This window comes from Leuciscus leuciscus (assembly GCF_965113295.1).
Source record: "Leuciscus leuciscus genome assembly, chromosome: 10".
NCBI lineage: Eukaryota > Metazoa > Chordata > Actinopteri > Cypriniformes > Leuciscidae > Leuciscus > Leuciscus leuciscus.
Genome location: NC_138734.1, coordinates 14,614,488 through 14,624,264, shown reverse-complemented (window position 1 = coordinate 14,624,264; position 9,777 = coordinate 14,614,488). Strand labels below are relative to the sequence as shown.

Sequence of the window (9,777 nt, the reverse complement as noted above, 5' to 3'; positions counted from 1 at the left end):
TAATCAGAATAGCCATTTGCACTGAAAATACAGGGCAATATAAGTGGCATAAATCATACACATAACAGTGTGTAGTGTGTACGTAACGCAGCGTAAGTTGCATCGCGCAACAACTGTGAATACGTAGTAATCAGAATAGCCAGTTGCACTGCAGGAAACAGGGCAATATCGTGGCATAAGCATAATACACACAATCAGGTACATAAACACAGCGTCAGTGGCATCGCACAACAACTGTGAATACGTGGTAATCAGAATAGCCATTTGCACTGAAGGAAACAGGGCAATATAACGGCACAAATCATAGCACATATCAGTGTGCAGTGTGTACATAAACACAGCGTCAGTGGCGTAGCGCCAACAACTGTGAATACGTAGTTAAATCAGAATGGCCAGTTGCACTGAAGGATACAGGGCAATATAACGGCACAAATCATAGCACATATCAGTGTGCAGTGTGTACATAAACACAGCGTCAGTGGCGTAGCGACAACAACTGTGAATACGTAGTTAAATCAGAATGGCCATTTGCACTTAAGGATACAGGGCAATATAACGGCACAAATCATAGCACATATCAGTGTGCAGTGTGCACATAAACACAGCGTCAGTGGCGTAGCGACAACAACTGTGAATACGTAGTTAAATCAGAATGGCCAGTTGCACTGAAGGATACAGGGCAATATAACGGCACAAATCATAGCACATATCAGTGTGCAGTGTGTACATAAACACAGCGTCAGTGGCGTAGCGACAACAACTGTGAATACGTAGTTAAATCAGAATGGCCAGTTGCACTGAAGGATACAGGGCAATATAACGGCACAAATCATAGCACATATCAGTGTGCAGTGTGTACATAAACACAGCGTCAGTGGCGTAGCGACAACAACTGTGAATACGTAGTTAAATCAGAATGGCCAGTTGCACTGAAGGATACAGGGCAGCCTGACAACATAAGCTGTAAGCACATCAATGTTACGTAGGCCCAGCGTCAACAGCATAAGCGGTAACGACTGCGCAACCCCGTAGTCAAGACTGACTAGAAGGGGTAAACACTCACCGAATTGCGGTTGTGCACTTTTGTCAGAGTGGGGCGTCAAGAGACTCCTAGCATCCGCACTTTGCGCCTTTTAGACACGGAGCCATGGCCTTTGCCTCATCCCTCTAGACGCGCGTCTTTGCGCATGACTATCCATAGGACGTCGTGGAAGACGGAGTCTTTCTTGAAGTAGCCTGGCTGAGATACCGGGCTAAGTATCCTCCACAGAGCCTATCGCGTCGAGTCCTTCTAGCGAGCACGCGAAAAGGACCGGAGTGGCGACGGGCAGCGCTAACTCGTCTTTGGGCAGGAGAGGGCCCACCAGCGGCCTGCTGGCGGCAGTGGGCCTCATCCCCGCTGATGCCCGGGTTTAATCCCCTGAGGGCGCGCACTGTCCGGCACATTGCCTGTCGTCCGCGAGTGCGGCCTCGGTTGATCCTTGTTAGGGTAGAGCGAGTCAATAGGACCCGCACATATCTGGCATGTAGCAGCCATCGGATGCGGGGAGGAAACATGGTGAGTAACCTCTATTGCAACTTCCACGATGACTTCAGATAAGACTTCTAGCGTGAAGAAAGAGATTCTGACGTAATTGTCGCGCCCATGCTATTTATACTGCCCGCGGTCCAGTCAGCATTTGCATGTTTCGCGTCAATTGGCCAGCTGTCTCCAGCTGGCGTTAGCCTATAAGATTTCAGTGAAAACGGAGAAGGAAGGGAGTTCCCATATACGTCAGTGACGTAATGTCGAAGTGACCGCCTTGAAAGGGAACAGTATGTTATTCAACCTAATTTAAATTTTCATGTAGGTGCAATCCTGCAGGCATTAAAAGAACATGGCAGCAGCTGAAATTTAAATATAAAAACATAATTCAATCAGGTAAGGCTTGAGCATAGTATGGGTGTAGGCTACCTGACTTTACAAACATGTGACATATTAAATAACTAAAGCATCCAGTGTCTAGCAGTGCAGCAGCATTTTTTGCTGAGGGAATTCCTGGAGGGACTTCAGAGCCAGTCCCAAAGATCCAAGGGCCTTCATAAAATGTAAGAGGTTTACATATGTGTTATTTTTTATATAGGCTATTTTTGATATTTCCATTTATTTTACTTTGGGTTAGGATTTTTGTTGGTCCCAGATTCTGATGGTAATATCTGTCTTTTGGAGCCTCCTGTTCCAACAGAACCCCAGGCAGTTGTAAGTCGCCTACTCAATACACCAGAAATTATGACAAATAGTGTTATAAAGTGTACTCAACCAACTGCTCATCACATGGGGATACAGAGTTTCTGCTGCCACAGAGAGGCCTACAGAGGTAATGTTAACATTATGTGTCTACACATCAAACAATCTACACATTCACATTTTTTCACATTTTTATGTGGAGTAGCCTATAGAATCTAAGTTTAAATCTAAGTATAAACGGGTATTCTTATCTATCCCCCCACCCAGAGTGTGGAAGAACAGCAGGAGGACAGTCCATCAACTTCTGTTGCACAGATGAACAGTTCAGTGATTTCCAGTAAATGCCACAGTTTAATTCTGTAGAATTTGTTTAGAACTACATTATGTAACTCTAATCTACTACTGTGTTTTCAGTTGCCAGTTAAGGAGTTATATAGACTTTTATAGAGAAATATATATATAATAAATAAAAAAAAGCAATATTTTATTTATTAATAAAAATGTACTGAAAGAATTAATTAGGTGTTTAAACACCACTTCCTCTTTAAAAAAGGGGAGGAGACCGAAAGAAACTCTGGGTTTACTGAAGAAAACCTGCTCCCGACCAGGTTAGGTTCACAGAGTAAGTTACCATGGTAACTGACTCTGAGTATAAGTTACCTCTCTTTCTGAAACAGGCTTGAGTTACTCTGCTTTCTCAGGTTTAACATACCTCCCATTCTGTGTTTCCTTCATTTCAGGGTTAACATACTCAGAGTTTTCACTTAACCTCCTTTCTGAAACAGGCCCCTGGAGGCAAAAAAAACGCTGTCTGTTATGCCGCGTTCTGTAGTAAAAGAATAAAAGAACATTGTAATTAACGTAGATTTCGCATTGTTTGTAATTTTTTGTTGACTCAATAATAAACTGCAATTGCAGAGTTGGATCTGTTTGTTTGTGTTTCATATTAATATAACATTATGTAAAAAGTCCAACTGTTTACCAATCAAAATCCGGACATACTGTGATGCATGTATGAATTATCATGTTAGACTAAGTTAGTAATGTAATAGTCAATGTTAGCAGTGCAGCATCTATAGAGCCGAATTTGCTTTTATATAAGTTAACCTTGTTTACGTTACTTTACGACCTGCAACATTTCATGACTGTATGGGGCGCCGTTTGTAAAGTGTCTCATGCTGAAAATAACAGCAACATTTTGTCACATTTAGCTTCAAACAATGTTGTATTTAACTGGTATGAATTTTTGACGGTCACTTTTTACCACATTTACAACAATATTTGTCAACTTAGAGATATTTTAAATAGTTAAATCTAAATATTAAATGTTACACCTAAATGTTAAATGTTAAATCTAAATGTTAAATCTAAATCTAAATCTAAATGTTAAATCTAAATGTTAAATCTAAATCTAAATGTTAAATCTAAATATTAAATCTAAATGTTAAATCTAAATGTTAAATCTAAATGTTAAATCTAAATCTAAATGTTAAATCTAAATGTTAAATCTAAATCTAAATGTTGAATCTAAATCTAAATGTTAAATCTAAATCTAAATGTTGAATCTAAATGTTTCGGGTGAAACTAAATATTTAACTAATATGCAAAATCAAAATGCCGGTAACCGGAAGTGCCAAAATAAAAGCTCGAGGAGGTCAGTGTGTGTTTATAGCATGGTTTAGTGTCAAATAACGAATAAAAACCATCTCATCCGAGGAAATGGACTCTTGGACATGGATTATCGTGATAATAACTACCTAAAATAATAAACACATTTGGAGAAACTGTATTTGAAGAGTAGGCTAGTGTCACTTTTATGAAAAGTGTGGGACTTATGACCTGCAGCCATAATAGCCAGCCACGAGGGGGCTCACTTTGACTGAATGTCATGTCATCACTCTCATCACGAAACTCTACAGTTTCTCCAAACGTGTTTATTATTTTAGGTAGTTATTATCGTTATATTATCGTTATTATTATGAGATGGTTTTTATTCGTTATTTGACACTATAAACCAGGGGTGGGCAACTTCGGTCCTGGAGGGCCACTGTCCTACAGAGTTTAGCTCCAACCCTGAAAAAATCACCTGCCTGTAATTTTCTAGTAATCCTGAGGACCTTGATTAGCTTGTTCAGGTGTGTTTGATTAGGGTTGAAGCTAAACTCTGTAGGACAGTGGCCCTCAAACACACACTCGAGCTTTTATTTTGGCACTTCCGGTTACCGGCATTTTGAATTTGCATATTAGTTAAATATTTAGTTTCACCCGAAACATTTAGATTCAACATTTAGATTTAGATTTAACATTTACATTTAGATTCAACATTTAGATTTAGATTTAACATTTAGATTTAACATTTAGATTTAATATTTAGATTTAACATTTAGATTTAGATTTAACATTTAGATTTAACATTTAGATTTAGATTTAGATTTAACATTTAACATTTAGATTTAACATTTAACATTTAGGTGTAACATTTAATATTTAGATTTAACTATTTAAAATATCTCTAAGTTGACAAATATTGTTGTAAATGTGGTAAAAAGTGACCGTCAAAAATTCATACCAGTTAAATACAACATTGTTTGAAGCTAAATGAGACAAAATGTTGCTGTTATTTTCAGCATGAGACACTTTACAAACGGCGCCCCATATGACTGCACACATATAACGTTACTTACTGTAAATCAAAGATTTGACGATGGATTATGTGCTATCATGAGCACATACTAGAGTTTAACTGCTCAACAAGTTATGAACAGTGAAAAAAATACATGTTTATTTTTTCAAACAGCTATTTAGCTCGCAAATTTGACATTTAGTATACCAAGTGTGTAGTATAGGCTACTACAAGAAAACATTCAAATAAATGCTGTTCTTTTGAATTTTCTATTCATCAAAGAATCCTAAATAAAATATGTCACAAAAATAAGAAGCAGCACAACTGTTTTCAACATAGATAATTATCAGAAATCAGCATCAAATCATCATCATCATAGAATGATTTCTGAAGGATCATGTGACACTGAAGACTGGAGTAATGATGCTAAAAATTCAGCTTTGATAAATTACACGTTTTCTTTTTGAATGCATTTTAAAATGTATGTTCCAATAATATTTCATAATATGTTACATTACTGTTTTACAGAATTTTTTAGCACAAGAGACTGCTTTCAAAAACATAAAAATCTTACCAACCCCAAACTTTTGAACAGTGTATACATGGATTTCGAATAAAATAATTATATATATCAGGCCATACAATTGCTGGCCACTTGTCATCCACAATCCAAAGATCGTCATGTATTGCGTAGGGATCCGGCAAGATCCAACTTGCTGAGAGTAAGTTTTTTTAATATTATCGCTACGTACATGTGTGCAGTCATGAAATGTTGCAGGTCGTAAAGTAACGTAAACAAGGTTAAATTATATAAAAGCAAATTCGGGCTCTATAGATGCTGCACTGCTAACATTGGCTGTTACATTACTAACTTAGTCTAACATGATAATTAGCATTTTGACTTAGCGACAACACCACCACTATGCTACTAGCCTACCCTTTAACGTTTCTCTGGTACGAAGACCGCGGGTCTTTTCTGCCTCCTGGTTGCGTGCGCATGCAGTGATGACGTCGCCGAGAAATCCATGTATATGACTATGGAACGCCAAAAGGGTCAAATTTCGCCACTAACGAAACGCCTTTCATTCTCAAAACGCCGGTGTTTACGGCGTTTAAGACGAAAATACGGCGCAAAGTACGGCGTTCTGTGGTACAAACGCCGCAAATGACGCCGTTTGCCAAGCAAACGCGCCGTCATTATCGCCGGTTTTTTTATCCAGTCAACTACGCCGTTTCTGACGCCGCAGGCCATCCATAATGCGCCGTAATTTGCGGCGCTTCTGTCTGACAAAGACGGCGTAAAAAACGGCGTTTTGTATAATATTATAATCAGCCCCTCCCTTTTCTTCAAAGTTCAGCCCATCTAATGAAGCAAATGGAAAGACATATGTACTAGATTGTCGATCTGACTGATCTGTTTTTCTAACGTTGTTAGGACTAGTGTTTGGACTTTTATCGTGTCATATTTTTTATTTCTTCATTAGGCGCGTGTATCCCCCTTTTTCCTTTATCGTATGATTTTAGCCGCTTTGTCTGTCCACATTAATGTCTGTGAAATACATTAGATTTCCCTGTAAACTTCCTACCTTCAATAGGGCATTGGTCTGCGTGCACGGGCGACAGTGACGTTTTGCTCTTAGTGATGGGTTCGAATCCAAGGTCCGACCGTATTATTTTCTTTACGTTTCATTTCTTTTGTATTGGTCTGTTGGTGTACAGTATGTCTTTTATGTTTCGGAAGACTACCCGATAGCTGACAACTGATCGAGTAGGCGGTAGGCTACCATACGGAAACGACAGCTTGTATAAGGCTTTAGGTGTAGCAACTGTTTTACGCTCATACTTTAAGCTTATTTTAAGCTCAAATGTTTTGTAGCAACGCTTTTTAAGATCATAAAGCTCTGGACTTTTAGCAGTTCCCAGGATAGCTAAGTCCACGAAAGGAGGTAGAGCCTTCCTAAACAATTGAACTATTAAAACAAGAGATGACGCAAGCCCAAGCGAGGACTACCGCTGCTCTTTACCAAGACTGTAATATATTTCACATATAAATTATTTATTATCACGCTGCCATTGCCTTAAAATGGACATTAATATTGCTAACAGTGAATAATATATTTTGTACTACCTTTAACGGTTCATTCTGATGTCATATAATAATATAACGATTAGGCTATAAGACTGTTTTTTCTTTATTTTTTTGGTAGGCCTAACAATAAATTATTCGTTTTCTGTAGAATCAGGATCAGAATTTTTGGCGTTATTTTTAGGGGTAAATGTGGATAGGAGCAGGCTTCACTCAGTGTGTATTCTTGTCCACTTTAAGAGTGCTGGCCTAGATAATTCGAATACATAAAGTGGGAGAGAGGCCGCACTATACATAAATATATTTTTATTTTTATTTGAACAGACGCTTCTTCCAGAAGGCACGCGCTGAAACGCGTCTGTGCAAATAAAAATAAAAATATATTTATGCATAGTGCGGCCTCTCTCCCACTTTATGTTATTTTTAGGGGACCATTGTGGAAAAGGGGGCTAGAGATGGAAAATGTAATGGTCATTTTTTGCCAATACTTTATTCAGTAATTTTACGGAATTTTCCGTTAACCTTAAAACACAACACAATACAATGCCTCAGTAAAAATACATGGGAAAACTGTAAGAAATATCTTCTCGTATTATAGCCTAATAGGGCTATGCCCTATTTTTATGGACTGTAAATAATAAAGAGTTGTGCGATGTCTGTATTTTCATAATGGCTAATGCTACTTATTGTATTAGGTTTTTCTTTTAAATGTGTATTTAAAAAAAAATAATTGTATTGTATTTTTCTAAAATAAAATCTTGAATTTAATTGTTTCAGTCAAACTTGGACTCAACACATTTGGAATTGCCTATTTACTTGCCTATTTTTTTATTAGGCTACTATTTAAATACCTTGAAGCAGCGGGATCTGCGGATGTCTTGTTCAAGCCATACAAAAATAAAAAAAAGTCTGGTCTGGTCTGATCATATGATGTGGACCATCTCTGCAGTTCAGCACTCTATATAGTCGCACCACGTTTATTTATACCACTTTATACAATACAGCATATTGCTTTAAAGCCACAAATATGCAAATATCATAACTTCCTAGGCTTACAATAATTGAGACATGCAAGAAATTCATTAAAATCAGAAAGACAAATGCTATTGTTTCGGCCTCAAAGGCCCCGGAAACATGGTTCGTTTGTTATGTAGGCCTACTTTAATAATAATAATTTACTTTAATCGAAACCCGATCTTTTTGGTTTGCTTCTTATTTATTAAATCCAGGCCATTGGTTAATGAAACATGAAATAAAATTAAGATAGAAATTATACAGAACGAAATTCACTTTAAAGAACGTCTTTCAAAAAACAAACTCCTAATGCTGTACACTATTCATAATCAACATAATAAATTTAATTAAATAACAATAGCCTATAATAATATTTAAACAAATATGAAACTAATAAGAGCAATTGAGTGTATAGTGCGCTGGCAAAGAGCGGAAAGTGAGCGAAGAGTCACGGTGAAAAGTAACTTGAAACTTGTTTTTAAATGGGAAGCGTGTCTTGGTTTACCCTCCGCATCAGAAAATTCATATCTAATGCTTTATTACACAAAACGAAACTTGAAACATTATAATATTTATATGACTATCACTTGGAGAATAGCCGATATAAAAATTGTTACACATCAATATGCTATAGATAGGCTACATATTTTATTGCTATTTGGTATGTATTGTTTTTTATCATTGTGTTGTTGGAGGAATTGAAAGTCTTTGTTTTTACGAAGTAGCCTAAGGCTAGGCAATATGTAGCAGGCTAATACAATATTAGCAATGTTAGCAATATTAATGTCCATTTTAAGGCAATGGCAGCGTAATAATAAATCATTTATATGTGAAATATGTTACAGTCTTGTATGATGATCAAGAGCAGCGGTAGTCCTTGGTTTGTGTCATCTCAGTCTCCACTGGTAATGGTTCATCTAAGAGTCTTCATAAGAGCCTGGATCTGGACGGGCATCCCGATGCAGAAACATAAAGGCCGGGTCTTGATATTTCCCGCCACTATCCTAGCTCTGGCCGGGCTGGGCCCTTGATCAAGAATTGTTACAAAATGCTTATGTGTCATGCAGCATCTCCTCCACTCGCACGCATCACACCGGGGCGGGATACTAGGCTTTAAAAATATTTATTTTGTTTACTAGTAGCCTAGTAGGGCCATTCAAAGTTAATTCTGTGTTCATCATTGTTCACGTTTGTTTTTTTACGTTTCTTTTTTCGGATCTATTTGCAATACATTCCATTCTGAATAAACAAAGCAGTTTACATGCTTCGTCCTTGTTGCATTATTCATTAAGATAATAATTAATAAATGCACGCACATTTATCCGTGAACTTGATAAATGTTGCAGATATGTTTTACTATGCACAAACAAATGCCTTTTAACTTATGTGTGCAAAATTCAGTATTAAATGAATGTTGCAGCAATTTTTAGAGAGTCTGCCTAATAGGTGCATGGTGTAGCCATTCAATTAGCGCATTTAGTTTTATATTTGTTAAAATATTATAATGTTATTTTTTTCCATCTATGTTGAATATGAAAAGTGAACAGCAGGAGTAAAATAGGATGCAGAATATATCGGGAGACATACATGATTTTGACTTATGAATATAAGTCAGACATGTTTTTAACCACTTCATTAAGTTTTGTTTTGTATAAAAACTTTTTTTTTAAGTGAATTTCGTTTTGTATAAATTGTATCTTAATTTTAATCAATTTTTCATCAACCAATTGTCTGTATTTAATAAATAAGAAGCAAATATAGCAGTCAGTCATGACATGGAGGCGCCGGCGCGGTCATTGCATTGCACGTGAACTGGAGCGCATCTCA

The 9,777-nt window shown here is 37.1% G+C and overlaps 1 long non-coding RNA gene across 1 annotated transcript; it reads right to left on the bottom strand.

The window, feature by feature from the left end:
- Nucleotides 1-2,354: 2,354 nt before the first annotated feature.
- On the bottom strand, nt 2,355-2,653 carry LOC309508282. Its single transcript, XR_014209444.1, has 2 exons — nt 2,508-2,653; nt 2,355-2,433 (listed from the first exon to the last, which is right to left on the bottom strand). It is a non-coding gene; the product is annotated as an uncharacterized lncRNA (long non-coding RNA).
- Between the last annotated feature and the right edge of the window lie 7,124 nt (nt 2,654-9,777).